The sequence below is a fragment of the Micromys minutus genome, assembly GCF_963924665.1.
Source record: "Micromys minutus genome assembly, chromosome: 1".
NCBI classification, from domain to species: domain Eukaryota; kingdom Metazoa; phylum Chordata; class Mammalia; order Rodentia; family Muridae; genus Micromys; species Micromys minutus.
This window is the reverse complement of record NC_137969.1, coordinates 163,423,629-163,442,726: the sequence shown is the minus strand read 5'-3', so window position 1 is coordinate 163,442,726 and position 19,098 is coordinate 163,423,629.

The following is a 19,098-nucleotide window of genomic DNA, read 5'->3' as shown; positions in this document are numbered from 1 at the left end:
TCTAGATTGTTTTCCTTACTATATAACGCGGTGCATCTTTACATCCCTGGAGCTGCATTGAATCCCCCTTGGGTCCAGGATGTCTCCTCCTCTTCTACCACCACTTACTGGGAACTGCAGTTTAAAGTCTCATGTGCTTAATCCAAGCCCAACCAGACCATCTTCCATTGTGCCCTAGAGGGAGTAAAGGGACAGAATCCATACCTTCATATCAATAGTTCCTTTGATGACACATGCAGGCTGTATATATGAGTGATTTCTGCTCTTTAGATAAGAAGTTTTTGGTTTTAAAGGCACCATCACAGAGATGACATTAATGTTACTCAGTCTTCTTTCCAACTTGTATTCCCTGCTAAATGTACCTGTTTTTGTATTGGTTTCTGTTTACTGACTTTTACTGTAAAGAATCTTCCTCACCCTTCTCTATTATGTGTTTTTGAGAGACAGGTCTTCTTCATTGTGTTTCTAGGGCTCCACCTCATGTTCTCTGTGTCATGACAGAAACCTAGTCATTCTATAAGAGTTAGAGAAATGAACGTAGAGGGAGAATACTGTGTGTAGTCATTTAAGTTCCACATTGTGACTAGTTGGTTAATAGTCTTTCACACAGGCCTAAAACTAGTGTTATTCTTTCTTGGAGTTTAAAGGAGTTTGAAGATGGGAGAATTCCTCAAAGAGAATTCAAGGACATTCTGTCATGCATTCTCCTTTGGAGCATAGCTTATATAATGTACATCTAATGATTAGAATAGGAGCACCCTAAACACCTGCCTCACCTCCACTCTGCCTCCTTGATTCCATATGGAATGCATCCTATCAGAACTTGTTCAGAGGAAAGAATGGCAGGAAGTTTATGTGATGCTGAGTCCAGAGAGAAAATGGATGTACCTGCAGTAAGTCATGCAGTGCCAATTCCTAGACATTATGAGGGTACCAAACACATACAAGGTGATCACAATTGTCATCTTTTCCAAAGACTTGAGATATGCCACCTTCTTTAGTAGGCATGGGGTGGGGGTGTAATTTTCTACATCTGCAGCACATTAAGTCTTTATTTGGTGCAGGTCTATTCAAAAACTAATAAAACAACTACAGAAACAGCACACTGATGGCTATTTGTGAGGGAAAAATTATTTCCCTATGTGACCTATGGTGAGTACATGTGCACAGTACACTTCATGGTTTTAACACACCTAAATATATTTCTTGATATATATATATATATATATATATATATATATATATATATATATATATATCTTAGATATTTGAGTTTTAATTATAGCTATGCCCCATGTGGATTTTTGTGATGTATCATTTCTTTATAATTTCTTTTTTTTTGGTAATTCAATTATTCATTGAATATATTAAGATACCTTCAGCATTCTGAAACAAAGAGTCTCATTTGGACAATATCAAGTGCTCAAATTTTATACCAATTATCTACTTACACTAACATAAGCCAATCATTTTCATAGTCATGTATAATATTGTGTATAAATGTGTGTGTGTGTGCAAATACATACAAAATCAATTACATCTTTTATGGAATACAGGCTTATAAGTAGCTTGTAAGTATGTTCAATCATATAATTTCAATCATCCTTGGCATTTGCAGAGAATTGGTTTCTGGCCTTTGTTCAATTGCCCAAATCCACAGATGCTTATATCTGTTATATAAAACTATATAAATGACATAGTATTTCATATAACTCCCCACATATATCTCATGTTCTTTAAAGTATTTCTATATTACATGTGATACAATGTAAATAACATGCAAATAGTTCTTATTCTGTATTGTATAAGAAAGTATGACAAGAAATATCTGTATTTATTCAGCACAGACTTAAAATTTTAGATGGCTTTGGTCTGTGGCTGGTTGTAGAATCTGTGGGTATGGAAGGGCAGGCTCACAGACAACTGTTTTACTGTGATGGGCAGATGTGTGGTCTCTGGCTGAATTTTTGCCTACTAAGTCCAAATCAAACTAACTTCAAGAAAGTGCTACCTGCTTAAGCCTTTTAATGGTCAATCAGGAATTTCCACTCTGGTTACCTCTAACCAAACCGAGATCTCACTGATGTGATGTGACAGCAGTTGCCAGGTTTGATCCGACTTAGGAGATTTTGCCAAGCGTTTCAATGTCCCCTGGGCTGGAGACCAAAATACATAATTAATTTTTGCCCAGGCCTGTAGGAGTACATATGACTTGTAATAAAACAAGCTACTGGCATTCCTACCTTTGGAGGGTATTCATTTCACTAGGGAGAGTGAGGTAGAAGCTATTAGTAAAACTATGTTGATCTTCTTTCAGGGGAGGGAAAATTGAGCCTTGGGGTGAAAAGGAGAGGGTTCAGAAAGAATAGCTGATGTGTGTGAGATAATTCTGTTTACATGGGTAAGAGGTGTCAAAGTGGCATTACTCATGAGACAGATTGGAATAGAATGTTGCAAATCACTTTCAAGATTTTTGTTGGACTTCCCCATATATTTGGAGGCTGGAGTCAGGATTACTGGCTTTGGTAATTAATCCTTCTGAGCCTGCATTCTTTGCTACTGAGAAGAAGAGTGATTCAGGGGCCCAACCTGCTAAATCAAGATAGTGTGTGACCTCTGGAAGCAAAAGGACTTTTCCTCACTTGGCCAGAAAAACAGAATCCGGGAGCATTATGATGAGTAAGGCGATAGAGGTGTTGTTTGAAGGGCTGCAGAGATTGCTGAGGAGATAAGGTTTGGTCCATTTTGAGAATGAAATGTATTCAATGACAAATTCAGAGACAAGAATTGACTAGGGACTATGAGAAATTACAGAAAGTAAGCCCTTTTAAGAATGCCAGTATTTTTAAACAGCATACATCTTCACATCGGCTTGTTAACATTTTCTTTCAGGGCTGCACTGTATACCTGTTTGTTTGTTAAGTTTGGATAAACAGGAGCCAGGGTATTAATTAACAATTAATTAATGTCAATTAATCTGAAAGCTATAGATAAAGACATTCCATGAGTTTGCTCTGAACAAAGCTATGATACTCATGTGATTATTTCGCCAAATATAATATTATATTATCTCACTCTGCAATTCCTTCTAACATTCCCAGATACTAATTCAGACTCAACGGTGATTGCAGAGGTGCAATCTTTCTCTTTGCTTCTTGTGAAGGAAAAATCAGATCATTTATTTTCCATTAAATTGATTGATTAGGTTCTATAAGAAGATAGGAGCAGAATTTTCCCCTTCAAAATAGTTAAAATCAAAGGAGTCATGTTTTCTAGCCTCCCAGGATACAGAAGTCTGATGTAGTATAGCTCTTTGAGAGGTACATGTAATATTTGTAATAAATAAAATTATATAATGGTTTCCCTGTGGCAAAAAAAAAAAAACAGTCATTTAAAAAGCATAAACTTATGATACCCAAAAGGAATATGTTGATCATATTTACCATTATATATTTCCAAGTTCACAAATGTTAAAGGCTTCTTCTCTCTTTGAACTTGAACATCAGCCTGAGACAGGACGAGCCAACAAAAGACTTTTGAAAGTTAAACAACATATGAGATCCCATTTTGCTCAGTGCTTCCTGTCTCTGGCCTCGCAGCAAATCTGGGATTTTATTTTTCAAATTTGTGTCACCATGTTCTGTAATTTTTCTGCTCTTCTGCTCAGGTTCCTGAGTACTCACTCCTCAGAAAATAGGCTTTCGTGAACTAAATGGTGTGCTAACTCACGCTTCTACCTTGTGACTGTGAAACTAAAAAAGAGGTCACTGGATGATCACGTGGCAGAGTTATGAAGATGTTTTTAAAGAATCTATTGTTATGGGTAGGCACACATGAGGTGTGTGTGTGTGTGTGTGTGTGTGTGTGCCATGGTTTAAGGTGTGTATGTCAGAGGTCAACTTAGCAGGTTGGTCCATTTCTTCCCCCTTTATTTTGGTTCCAAGAAATGAACTAAAGATTATGGTAGGCTTACACAGCAAATGCTTTTTACCAGTGAAGCCATCTCATGGTCTCTAGAAAAATTTTTTGAAGCTACTGAACCCCTTCAGGCTCTGTATGTGATACAGATGTCTGACCCAGACAATACTAGCTACATTTAATCTCATCTTTGCCTTGACACACAGAGTAAATCTAAATTTACAGGCACTACAACCTGTACCTGATACTGCACACATACTTTATACCAGCAGCTGCATGCACCTCAGGTGTGCTCCCAATTTTCATCTTTAACAGGAAAAAGAGCAGGATTAAGATGTTGCTCAGTAGTTTTTAGAGCATTTGTCTAACATAAATAAAGTCCTGGGTTACACTGGGGTCACTTTATACAATACACACACACACACACACACACACACAGAGAGAGAGAGAGAGAGAGAGAGAGAGAGAGAGAGAGAGAGAGAGAGAGAGAGAGAGAGAGAGAGATACAATATACATGCATGCATGCACACACATGAGGAACAAAAACACTATATATTTTTTTTCATTCCCAGAAACCAAGTCTTTCTCATAATTATCTGAAGTCTCAGGTAGTGATATTTTCAAGTAGACATCCTTAAATAATTTGTTTTCTGGGATTCAGCTTGATGACCAGAGAGTTGTAAAAGTTGCTATTGTTTCTTAAGTGTGAATTCTATACTTCATTAAACCTTCTTTACATAAGTGTCTGTTCTTAAAGATGCTTAGCTTTGGAAATATAAAGCCTAGGAGACTCATCATGGTTCCAGTTTCCCTTTAGGCAAACTCTTTATTTAGTCTTTGTTCATTTTGACATCAAACATCCTAGATACGGAAAGGGCAAAACATGCAAGTATGTTTACTTCCTTTCCCTGCCTTAGCACAACGGGAACTTCAGAGGGAGGGTTTGGAAGCTGTTTAAAGTCTAAAATGCTTGCTCCCTGCCTTTAGAGTACACGTGTTTGAGGCTGAAAATCTTATCAGCAGATAAGGGCAGAGAAGCAGCCATCCCACATTCCACAAACTCACTTCCAGATGGCAGGGAGACTTAGGGGTGAAAAACTCAAACTCCTCAATCAAGTCAAACAGCCCACACCTTTACTGGCCCATTTGTTCAGCCTGTCACAGGTTCCCTCACATCTCAGGATAGGCCAGATTGGCTGTTTAATTAACTCTCCAGGACAACATTTTAGTGAGGGGAAGTCCTGTGTTACTGAAAACAAATCGAAAACTCCAGGGTTTTTTGTTCTTCTTCCTTTACTTTGGTGGTCACTGTTATCTAGAGATTCTGGTTCAATTCAAAAGGTAACCCTGATAGGTTTTTTGCAAGGATCCACTTGATCTTTTGTTTTGTTACTTTTTTTTAAATTCATTTTATTTACTCATTCAATCTGGTAGCACAAACATAAGAGACATCTTTTCTCAATGCCAAGGAAACAATAGCATTTTTCATACTCTCTCTCTCTCTCTCTCTCTCTCTCTCTCTCTCTCTCTCTCTCTCATGTGTGTGTGTGTGTGTGTGTGTGTGTGTGTGTGTGTATACCTAGTGTGTATATGTTAGCTGCAAAGACAGTACATTTGTTATTTTAAATCCTTACAAGGCAGTTAAAGTTGCATGTTACTTGCAAGTGAATAATTGGCTATGAATAATTTCAGGGAAACGAATTCTGCTCAGAATGCCTTAAGAACATCCTGCAACATGCCTCTGAATATTGTTTTGTTTTGCTTTTCCAGAAAAAAACATTGTTCTTTGAGAAAGTTCCATTTTCTGAGAAATGAATGTTTACATTGTTATTATACATTATATTTTTGTTTAGGAATTTTTTTGCTAATGAAAATTTTGCAAAGATACCAAAGTAGCATGTTCCTATATTCATTTCCTTCACTTCTCTATTAATGTCTTGTGTATTTGTGGTCTATACAACAAATTAACTCTATCAAAGTTCTTCAATGGAGGACATATAGACTTTGCCTAGTATTGTAGTTTGAACGTATATTTCAATCTAAAATTTTAATTTTAAACCTAGTTCACGAGGCAATATAGGAGATAGAAGCTTGGGCACTTGTGAGAGTGATCTTTGTAACTAGTATTGATGTCCTTATAAAAGAGGCTTCTTGGAACTTATGTGTTTTTTTTTTCTCTTTTGTTGTCCTGAGAAAATGACACCATCATCTACTAGTGTCTTGATCTTGGATTCCTCAACTTCCATGACTGTAAGTCGTAGATAGATACTTTTGATAAATTATCCAGTATTGTAATTTGTCATTGTAGCCCACAAGAGATGAAACATTTAATGTTTTCATAAATGACTCATACTTTATAATATATTAGGTTTCCTCTTTATGTGTAGGCACTAAGTCTCTGTCATTCTCCCCTAATCTCTGACAGCTTCTTGGTTTTCTCTGGCACATTGAAAACCTAGCTTCAAGTATTCTGTAGGCTATCCCTCCTCAGCCCATCAACTCCGAGCATATTGTGAGCTAGCCTCTTCCAGAGCACGCCATGCAGACAATGTGGAGAGGCATAGTATTAAATATATTATAAGTAAAAACTAAATGGTCACTTCACTTTTAAAATGTAGTGGGTTAGATCTAGAAAACATAAAAAAGAGAAGATTTTTATTCTTTTTACCAAACTGATGTAGATATCTTTCTAAAGTTCGGTAACTACCTTCAGATGTTTGAGGCAATATTGGGTTCTCAGACCAGCTTAATTTCTGGGTAAGCCTGACTCACAAATATGCCCCTGTGCTGCCTAGAGACAGTCCTGCCTGCTTCCCTGAGCTCACAGAATGTGTTAACAATACTGGAAAAATGAATCAAAATGTGGTTTAGAGAACTAATTTGTGATAGATGAAGATGATCTTCCCAGATAAGACCCAAAGCTGAAAGGAGAGGTCAGAATGAGATCTAAAATCTCTAGGCAGATTATTTTCATAATCTCACACACCAGTTTACAAGGCTAGGGATATCCTTCCAACAGTAGCAGTATTGCCCAATCTTAGCAAGCAAGTCTCTTTCCTCTTGCCAGTCAGAGTACTTTCTCTCCAATCCCTCAAAGGAAATGGAAGACACAGAGCGTAGCATTTAGAGGTTCTCAGTTATGTTCTTAAGCTCAGGTTTCCTGACTTCCCTGGCCATTTGCTAAAGTGCAGACATGCTCTAGTGAAGAATTATGAGCCTCAAATCTTAGGGCTTAATACATGGCATGAAGTACTGGGTCTCATCATATATCTCTAAGCCACTGAATGTCCTTCAGGATTAATTCACTGTGCATCATGGAATGGTCCATGAAGCAAGCTCATGATTCACTCTTCATAACCAGACAGTGAATCTTCCTAGTTTGTGTTACGATTCTGCATGTGTCCTCCTGACATTCTGTGTTGACTTTTTCTTGCTGTACAACAGGCAGGGTAGAGTTTTCCTATGGTTTGAAGCAAAGACAGAACAAACACAGGAGATGATTTAGAATTAAGATCCCTAGGTTTTTTAAAATTAGTATAGGACCAGAGAAAAGTGCACATAGTCTCTGCTTCATGTTAACCTGACTGAGTTGTGCCTTTACTGAGTTCTTTACTAGACTAGCAGTCTTAAAGCTGAGTGTAAAAAAGAAGCCTTGGTGTTTCCTCATGTTCATGTAAGAGGCTATGTTCTTAGGGCAAGAGAATTTTTGATTTTGTGTCTTAGTTCCATCAGTTTTGAATCTTCAAGGTCATTGGTGAAGATTAATTAGGCTATGGCATAAAAACTGTGGTGACTTTTGAGGAAATTATAAATGTCCTTCCATTCTAAAGCTAGGCCATGGAAGGTCTTGCTGGAGTTCTTACCCTGTGGTCACTATCTTTAACAATGGAAAGGTCAGAAACTGGGAAGTAAAGATGCTAGTCTGTGCTGAGAAGTGGGAGGAAATCAGTGGGAGTGAACAGCCAAAGTCTATAATAGCTTGAGAACTGGTATAAAAGCAATGGACCGTTCTCTAACCTTTACACATGGCGGGAGACTGGTGCTGCTATGTGCCCCCACCCAACCTCGCCCTTCTGTTCTCACCTCAAGTGTGCAGTGCTATTCTAGGTGTGTGTATTTTGGGAGCTGTAATGAGGTACCTCTCAGCATCCCTTGCCATTTTCAAGTATCCTTTACTAGCTGCCGGGGCTCTGGGACAACCTAGTAATTTAAGAGCTATAGTGGATGAAGCTGGAAATAGAGAGACCCACACTTCCAGAAGACTGAAGTGGGAGTAAGTACTGTGAGTTCTCTCCTTCACAAAAGAATAATGCTAATGAGGTTGAAAATTATACACACAAATTCTCGAAAGGGCTAGCAGTAACTTGGCTTTCTGCTTCTTCTCCTGTCCCTTGTCTGGAGGGATACAGAAGAAAGAATGCTATCTTAAGTAGCAAAGAACTATCATTTACTAGTTGTGAAGTTAATGGAACAATGAAATTCTTCATTCACCCAAGGGCCTGCTCTGTGAAAGTTACTTGACCATGATTCATGCTGAGCTCAAATTCTACTAGCATGGGAATAAATTCTAGGAAAGTAAAGATGTCAGTTAAAATAGCTTTGGAAGAAAAAAAAACAGCAACCCTTAAAAATGCCTTCAAGTTCCAAATGACCAATCATCCTTTCCTTTGCTACAGCACACAACATTCTAGAATTTCAAAGCAGGCCTTTTCTGCACATGATTTTCCAAAGCCTGTTAGAGCTATGAAGCTATGAAGCTATGAAGCTATGAAGTCATTCCTTGGTGTAATTATTTCTGGATCTACAGCATTCCTCTCAGAAAGTACCTATTCTCTGACACTACAAGGCAGGGCCACGGTAAAACACACACACTCCTTTCTCTCTCTCTCTCTCTCTCTCTCTCTCTCTCTCTCTCTCTCTCTCTCTCTCTCTCTCTCTCTCTCACACACACACACACACACACACAATGCAGAATGATGTCTGTTTCAAAGAAACCTTGCCCATCTTTCTTCCCTCAGGGCTGAAAATAAAAGAAAAAAAATGCTGTGTGTGTGTTTGTGTGTGTGTGTGTGTGTGTGTGTGTGTGTGTGTGTGTGTGTGTGTTGTGTTTTGATCAGGTTTCCACTCCCCCAAATGCATCCTTACTTTAAACACAGGATGAAGGAAATGCTTGTCTCCAGGAGCTGACACATCCCTGATCATATTTCAGATACAATTAGCTCTCATTGCTGGTGGTGGCTGATCTGTCAAGTGAGTAGCTAATCTTATCTATGGTTCACAAATGACTCAGATGGTAGCTTGTGACTTTGATTACTGGGAGACTGGACCCCATCAGAGGGCTCTACTCCAAACAGTGATCTCTCCAGCCTCCTGCTCCTGGAGATCAAAGTCTTCTCCCTCTTGCTATCTGCAGGGAAGCTCATTAGAGGGAGGCTGTCAGGGTTATAATCATGCAACAGTTTTACTTCTGGGTTATAACGCTTTCCCCTTCTTATCAGCCTGTGAGGTCCAAAGTGAGAAGGATAAAGGAGGTTCAGATGACATATGATACATTTAATAGGCTCGGTGGTGATTGCCTGGGCCCCAGCTCTCTGCCACTGCTGCCTCACTGACTACTGAAGGAATACCCACCCCCAGCCTCAAATCTGGAAGGATTAGACTTTATTCCTTGGAAGTCAGAAGGTGAGTAGGGAGAGGAAGTCATAGTCCCTAGCAGTTACATTACTGTTGAGAACCCAAGAAGCAGTCCACGTGAAATGAAAAGCCCCTAGTTCAGCGATTATCTGTACCTATCTTTCAGAGCCTGCATGAACTTAATTTTCTGTCAATGTTTGAATAAAAATTAATTCTTTCCCCATGTAACTTAATGTACAGATTTTTAAAATCTTCTCACAACAAGTCTTCTATTGCTAATCGCTTATTTCTGTAGTCTCTCAGGCTTGACCTAAAATATCTTCGTTCTGCTTGATCCGAACCCCCCCCCCCCCCGCCCCGTGCTTCCGCAGTCCTGGCTTTCCTACCATTTGGTTTTCTCTTTCCTGAGATTCCCCTTGACACACATTTGATCTTAAATGAGTTAAGGTTCCATGGATCAAAGAAATTTACAAAGTCTGGGTTGGTTGATCGGGTCTCCGGTCACTGGCCTCAACTCTGTTCAGTCTTGACGTACACATGGAATCAGCAATCTCCCTACCTGTCTGAATGAGAAACAAAGGCAGTGCCAATGAGGGGAGGCAATTTCAACTAGGTCGATTCCAGGTTCATTTTACGTTCCCACGTCCTTTGTTCTATCAAACTTCTCAAGGGCCTTAAATTCTAGGAAATAAATTTTGTTATTTTGTAAGGTAGGAAATGAATCTACTTCATAGGGTTATTAGGATAATTAAAAGAAGTAATCTTTATGGCATCCTTGCTGGTGTCTAGAGCATACAAATTATGTTTGTTTAACCTCAAATCTTATCTTTCCTTTCTTTCTCTCTTCCTTCCTTACTCCCTGCCCCCAGAGCTACCTAATATTGCCAGAACTTGAGGGGAAAAGTGTAAGTCAGCCTCAAAAAAAAGCATAACATACCATCTTCCTCTCCCCTATGTAGCTTTGATTGAATAATGGTTCTTTCCTCAACATTAATCTATGCATTCAAACTTGAAAAAAATTATTTGTACTTAAAATAATGACCTTTCCATTAAATATAATTTAAAAGGCATTAACACTAATTGTAATTATAATAAAATTCATGTCTCACACATTATACGATGAAAGAAAGTTAGGCACACCCCAGTAATTACTGACAAACTTATCAGAATATTAATCTTCTTTCTTTGCCCTTTAAGAGAATAAATAACTAATCACTCAGTGACTGCTAATATAATAGATTGCCCTTTGGCTAAGATGGATGATAATTTAAACTTTGACCGAATTTATTTATTTAACTAACAGAAATTACGACTCAATTTTGTTTATTTTAAGAGACATCACAGTAAAAACAAGAAAAACTTGAATAATTAAAATTATAATTAACTTCTGTGAGAAAAAGAAAATTTTATCAATTCTGAGAAAAGCATAAACATGTGTCTGAACTATATAATGATTGTGCATTTGTTAAATGGATTTTTGGAAACAGTCTTAATAAAATCCCAGGCTACTTCTTAGAGTAAAAGCCATGTAAAGACTGAAAGCTATCTTTTAATTTTAGCTGCAGAATTTTTGAGCCCTTAGATAAATATTACGGAAATCGCTCATGCAAACTGGTAAGAAGTTAAGTTACTCTCAGCCCTGTTGTAATAATATTTTGCTCTTGTAATGGAATTCAGACCTCTTATTGCTGAGGACGACTCCATCTGTGTTCGATTCATCGTGGCTTTTATAGCTACATGCCACATTGGCAATGGGATTTCTCCTAGCTGTTGTTTTACAATCATGCAGAGACCCAGCCAGCAGGTAGGAATCACTGTTCTCCCAGCTTGTGAGCACAACTGCAAAAGTAAAGTACTTTTTTTTTTTACACTCTCATGTCACTACACTCTTCCTCACCCTAAACTTCTTTTGCAGGCAACATAGTAGGACATTTAGAAGTGGAGGTCAGCTAGCTACTTGCCCACAGTTGCTTTGTTGAGAGAGCTGTGCACATTCCTTTAGTTGTGTCTTTGAGTTCTACAGGGTAATCTCGGCCCATGATAGTGTGTGTGTGGCCGTGAATGCTACAACCAAGTGGTGGGAGCTATCTGGGTCCATATAGGATAGATCCAACCACTGCCCTCTCAAACTTGCATTCCTTAGAAGGGGAGGAATGATAGGAGGAGTAGAATGAAGAATGTCCTTGGCTAGTTAAAAGCATAGCCGGGCATCACTTGCCATCTCATGTATCAGAAAGAAAACCTGGATCCTAAGATTCTTCCTCTTTGCCATCTGAGGTGTTGGACATTGCTGCTAGTTATGAAATAATAATTTTTTTCCCTAAAATACAGTGAATTATTAGTAGATTCACTTGGTTGGAAATCTAAAGCTAGTCTCTTTAAGGATCTTATGAATAAACTTTGGGTAAATATTTGTTGACCTACTTATTTATTTTTGCCCATCTATAGCAGGGCTTGCTAAAAATCACAATTCTCTCTTTCTAAGGCAAGCAACTCTAGACCAAGATATGGCCAGGGAAATAATTTTAGGGTTCTACAGAATCACTCAACTAGTAAAATCACTTCGAAACTGATTTAGGATCCCATGTCTAGAAGAGAAATAAAAAATGGACCAGATACGTTATAGCTTAAGAGTCTCCATTTCCATATTTTTCCAAGAAAGCAAGGTCAGGTATTGGGAATGAATGACTGCTACTCCTGTCTTTTGTTTTTACTCATTTCTTCAACATCTTCAAAATCTGTGTGTCTTCCTGTCTTCGTCCTCCTTTATATAAGGTCCACTCCCATTGACAAGGTTTTAGAATTTTATGAACAAAAGAAGATATTGTAGTCTGCACCTCGGGTTTCCTGGGAGGAACATTGTCTTCTATATACACTAGTGCAGATACCAACTACAATTGTCATTTGGGCATGTGCTTTCTACTTTCTTAGAATACATGCAGGTCTTGTCACTTTTCAGAAAATATTAGCCTGTTCAGGACATGGATGAGGTAACAGAAGCTGTGGTTGAATCATACTTTGTCTGAGACTAGAAGTAGCTGAAAACCTAGATATTTAGAAAAGAATAAACCTTGCACCATCTGTAAGTTTATGCTATCAGTAGGTATAGGGAGGCCTGGTCATGACTTAAAATAATTTGAACTTTAGCTTCAAGGTGGAGAAAAAGCATATTCATTTAATACAATAATTCTTTCTCTCTTTTTTGTGTCAATATCTATACTTTTGGATGTTTTATTTATTTACATTTAAAATATTGTCCCCTTTCCTGCTTTCCCCTATGGGAGCCACCATCTCATCCCTCTCCCCCTGCTTCTATGAGGGTGTTCCCCTGCCAACCCACCCACTCCCACCTCACCACCCTGGCATTCCCCTACACAGGGGCATTGAGCCTTCACAGGACCAAGGGCAACTTCTCCCATTGATGCTGTATAAGGCCACCCTCTGCTACCTATATGGCTAGAGCAACGGGTAGTTCTCAACCTTCTTAATGTTGTGACCTTTTAATGCAGTTCCTCATTATGTGGTGACGTACAATTATAGACTTATTTTGTGGCTACTTTATAACTATATTTTCCTACTGTTATGAATCATAATCTGAAACCTAATACACAGATGGTATTAGATGACCCCTGTGAAAGGGTTGTTCAACATTCCAAGGGATTGCTGGCCATAGGTTGAGAAACATTGTTTTAGTACTATGCATTTATTAATGAATCTACCCATTTACCAGCTTCACATAGAATGTTACTCTGTATCACATTGTCCACTAGTAATGGGCATGAGATACAGAGGAAAATAAGAGGTAAATCTCAAGCACCTACAGGTAATTGAAGGAAATTGACACGTTTACATGGAATCAAAGAAACATGCTTTATAATATATAATACTAGGAGCATGGCAGGAGGCTGCGGGGCTTTCTCTTCTGGAGCACTAGGCAAGCAATAATTCCCAAAGTAAACAATTAAGGTGAGTTCTGAAGACCAGATCTGATGTGGCCACTGATATAAGAATTTTTCAACCAAACGAGGAAAGACCATTTGCTAGAATTATGGCTTTGCAAGATAGGAGAAAAGTTAGTGGAGGGTTTTGACCTGCCTTGTCTGTTACACCTATATTCAATTAATTTAGAAGCTAGTGGCCTTTTCTTTCTCCTCCTGCTCTCTGCACTTCCACACCATCCTCCTTCTCTTTCTCTTCTTTATCTTCCTTTCATCTTCTTCTCATTGAGATTTTATGCATTTATTTTAAGGCATTACATATCCATACCTAAAGGTCATAGTTCCTTCTAATTTTTCCCATTGTCCTACTGCCTTCCCTAACTCTCATACTTAACTCTCGGACATTATTCTTTAGGAGTCTATTTATCTTGACACAGGGCTTCTGTTTTCAAAATCCCAGCTTATGTCTGATAGCATAGTCATTTCACATAAGTATTGGTTTTTATAACAAGCTCAATGTCATTATAAAACTTCCATGTATCAAAGTACTAAGAGCCGGAATATATGTGCATCCAGGGTCATAATAAAGAAAACATAATCCATGATGTTTTCATTAGGCTACACTGCTTTGCTGGGCAGCAGAATTCCTTCAATCACGAGGAACCTGAGTTAGCATTGGCTGTCTGCAGAGCCTGTGTGGGCTTACTGCCCCCCACCCCAACACCAGCAGACCTCCATGGGGATCAGCTCTTATCTTCTTCCGTGACAGGCACCTGTTTGTCTTCAAGTTTCCAGCAGTCTCTGTAGATCCACCTTCCCAACTTTGTGTCTCACTTGGCTACTTTTCCATATTACCTGAAACCTATTTCCAAAGACTGGAGTCTGTAAGCCAAGAAGAAATTGTGTATCTCATTTGCAATGGAGTCTTCGAAAGAGAAAGCTTCGAGAATATTGGAGAAGTACAGCTGTATTAATTATCCTCTCTTCTCATGCCACCCCACTTTTCTCCACCCTGAGCTTCTGTTAGAAGACGCACTGCTGGTCTAGTGGAAGTAGGGACTGGCTAGCTACTAACCTGAGGATGCATTTATGAACGTGCTGTAACTTCTCCCTGGTTGTTTCTTTTGAGTCTTAATTGGAACTGTGCTTAAGGGACCTCCTGCTTCTCAAAGACAGAGTGGATATGCTTGCAGCCTATTTTCTCCATGCAGTTTTAACCAAGTATGCCTTCAAACATATCACATAACTAAAAGACAGAATTAAGCAAGAATGGCAGAACTCTGGCAGCAAGTAGCCCCCTGCTCATGTTTTTCATTGCAAAGCATATAGGATTACCTTATTGTTCCAGATATTAACTGTGTATACCCAGCATATGCATATTTAAACAGCATAACAAATGTGCTACAGTACAAAGCACCTAGATGTCACCAAGCCCCACAAAACTTGTACTGTGCCAAGCCCTGGAGACATCTTCCCAAGTTTCCTTCCCTCCTTAGGGGCAGATCATCTGTTGCTTTGGGTGGGCCAGGCAGCCTAAATTTAATAGCTAACATTCTCTAGCTTTTCAGATCCCATGTATTGAACAGCTTTTATTTAAATGTGGTATCTCCCCACAAAGAAGAAAAATCCCCAACACTACCAGTGTGGTAAACCCCAGACATGCTGCCTGTAAGTTTTGTCTCACACAATAGAAAAAGACTGAGACTCCAGATATCCCTGGCTCACCCTGTAGAATATTATCAACCTCATGGTTCGGGGTTAAGGTTTGGGGCTGGGATATTGTTAGTGTTTTCATCACTTGTAGAAATGTACAGGCTGACAATCACCATGCCTGTAGATCAAAGGCAAAGGGAACTTATCTACTGCTGGCTGCGTTGAAACTGTAAGCACATTTCTGGTGGGCTGACCCCAAGGTGAGCTGGGGTGAGAGAGTCCTGCAACAGATGGCTGCCTGAGAGTGGTATTGAGCAGAATGGTGGACCAACAGCAAAGCCTCCATCCTCTCCTTTTGGGCAGCCCTACAAAACCTAGCCTTAAATGAAACAGTAGCACGGAAGTGTTCTCCAACAGTGGGGGAAGTAGGGGGGATAAAAGAATTTATATGGAAGGTGGCAGAAGTGAGTTTTTCTATATGGCTGTCCTGCTGCAGATCAGCAGTCTGACAAGCTCTGAGACCCTTGTTCTTTCTGACCTGACCCTTTTGGTCAGTTCTTGCATAGAATATGACCTGTCCTTCTTTTGCAAGCTCACCATGCCTTGGGGATGCGATATTTTCTCTGTTCTTTGTTTGTTTGGTTGGTTGGTTAGCTTTCTTTAGTTTGGATACCCACAGCTTTTGTTTCCAGGGCTCAAATGGCAGAGCACATCCTGTCTGCAGCAAGAAATTTTTTTGTTGTTGTTTTTGTTGTATCTTTAGAAAATCATCTCAAGTGAGGTAACCAGGAGCCAGAATGAAACATATGATATGTACTCACTTATAAGAGAACATTAGCCACAAAGTGTTGGATAACCATGCTACAATCCACAGACTAAAAGAAACAGGATCATAAGGAGGGTTAAGGGAGGATGTGTGAATCTTACCCAAAAGGGGAAACCAGCCAGTCAAAATAGATAGTTAGGAGGAAAGACAGAGACCCAGAAAACACAGAACTGTCAAGAACCCAGTGAGAAGGGATTCCAACTAGCCAGGGGGCAGAGAGATCTCAGCAGAGCACGCAGGAAGTGTGCACCTGCCTGTTTGGCTTGATCCAAGGATCCAGTAACCCGTTGGTATCGGGACCTCTGTTCCCAGCTGACAGCTTCCGGGGTGCACAACAGGCACTCAGAACATCCACCACCAGGAACAGCAGAGATCCAAGGACACAGGCCAGGTAAAAGGGAAAGGAGAGAACTAATCACTGACAACAAGAAAGCAAGAGGAAAGCGAAAGAATGTACCCCAGGGAAACCAAGACAACCTGAAAACACTAGAACTAAGCTCTCCCATCAAAACAAACAGCAGAATGCCAAACACACCAGAAAAAGAAGACTAAGACAGGAAATCCTACCTGAAGATGATGATAGAGATCCTTAAACAAGAATGGGAGGAAAAGCATAAAGAATTAGAAGCTTTTAAAGAAGAAACCAGAAAAACACTCAAAGAACTAGAAGAAAACAGAACCAAAAAGATGAAGGAATGGAAAAGGGAATTTAAAACGGAAATAGACATAATAAAGAAAACACTAAAAGAGACAACCTTAGCGGTAGAAAACCTAAAAAATAAAATAAAATCAGGAGTCACAGATGCAAGCATTTCCAACAGACTACAGAAGATGGAAGAGAGAATCTCGAGGGCTAAAACAACATTGAAAACATAGACAAAACAGTCAGAGAAGATGGAAAAAATCAAAAAGCTCCTAACCCAAAATGTTCAGGAGATCCAGGACACAATGAGAAGACCAAACCTAAGGATAATAGGAATAGAAGAGGCGAAGAGTATCAACTAAGAGGTACAATAAATATCTTCAACAAAATCCTGGAAGAAAACTTCCCTACCCTTAAAAATGAGATGACAACGAGCATAAAAGATGCCTACAAAACTCCAAATAGGTTGGACCAGAAAAGAAATTCCTCCCGACACATAATAGTCAAAACACCAAGTGCCCGAAGCAAAGAAAAAATACTAAAAGCAGTGAGGGAAAAAGGTCATGTAACATATAAAGGTAGATCAATCAGAATCACTCCCGATTTCTCAAGAGAGACTATGAAAGCTAGAAGAGCCTGGACCGACATCATGCAGACCCTGAGGAAGCCCAAGTGCCAGCACAAGCTGCTAAACCTAGCAAAACTATCAATCACCATAGATGGCGAGATGAAGATATTCCAAGACAAAACTAAATTTACACAATATCTGACCACAAAACCAGCACTACAATGAATTATAGGTGGAAAACCCAATACAACAATAAGAACCACCTCATAATAAAAATAAGAAAACTTCTAAGGAAGAAAACCAAAAGAAGAAAGACACCCAGGCACAATTCAACCTACCAAAGCAACAATAGCAGGAAAAAGCAAGCACTATTCCTTGATATCTATTAACATAAATAGACTAAACTCCCAAATAAAAAGATATAGGCTAACAGACTCAATACATAAAAAAAAAAAAAAAAAAAAAAAAAAAAAAAAAAAAAAAAAAAAAAACAGCATTTTGTTGCATACAAGAAACTCATCTCAGAGACAAAGACAGACACTATCTCAGAGTAAAAGGTTGGGAAAAAAACTTCCAAGAAAACGGCCCAAAGAAGCAAGCTGGAGTGGCTATTCTAATATCAAATAAAGTAGATTTTGAACCAAAAGTTATCAAAACAGATAAGGAAGGACACTTTTTACTCATTACAGGGCAAATCTGTCAGGAGGAACTCTCAATCCTTAACATATATGAACCAAATACAAAAGCACCAATATTCATAAAAGAAACCCTATTAAGCTCAAAAAAATACATTTTACCCCACACAATAATAGTGGAAAATTTTAATACCCCACTGTCACCAATGGACAGATCATGGAAACAGAAACTGAACAAGGACACTGTAAAACTAACAGACACTATGAACAAACTGGAATTAAAAGATATTTATAGAACATGTCATCCTAAAACTAAAGGATACACCTTTTTCTCAGCACCTCACAGCACCTTCTCGAAAACTGACCACATAATTGGACACAGAAAGAGCATCAATCGATTTAAGAAGATTGAAATACTCCCATGCATCCTCTCATATCACCATGATCTAAGGCTGGTCTTTAATAACAACAAAGACAACAAAAAGACCATATTCACATGGAAACTAAACAATGCTCTATTAAAAGATAGCAGGGTCAAAGAAGAAATAAAGAAAGAAATTAGGGATTTTCTAGAATTCAATGAAAATGAAAACATGACATACCCAAACCTATGGGATGCAATGAAAGCAGTACTGAGAGTAAAACTCATAGCTCCGAGTGCTTCCAAAAAGAAACTGGAGAGAACATACACTAGCATTCTGGCAGCACAGTTGAAAGCTCTAGAACAAAAGGAAGCAGATACACCCAAGAGGATTAGATGGCAAGAAATAATCAAACTTAGGGCAAAAATAGACCAAATAGAAACAAAAAGAACCATTCAAAGAATCAACAAAACCAAAGCTGGTTCTTTGAGAAAATTGAGATTGATAATCTCTTAGCCAGACTACCTAGAGGGCAAAGGGAGTGTATTGAAATTAACAAAATTAGAAAGGAAAGTGGAGAAATAAGGACTGAAAGTGAGGAAATTCAAGAAATCATCAGATCCTACTACAAAAGCCTATACTCAACAACACTGGAAAATCTGGAGGAAATGGATGAATTCCTAGACAGATACAAGATATCAAAGTTAAACAAGGACCAGGTAAACCATGTAAATAATTCCAAACACCTAAAGAAATAGAAGCAGACATCAAAAGCCTCCCAACCAAAAAAAGCCCAGGTCCAGATGGGTTCAGTGCAGAATTTTATCAGACATTTATTGACGACATAATACCAATAATCTCCAAACTATTCCACAAAATAGAAGCAGAGAGAAAACTACCTAACTCATTTACTGAGGCTAC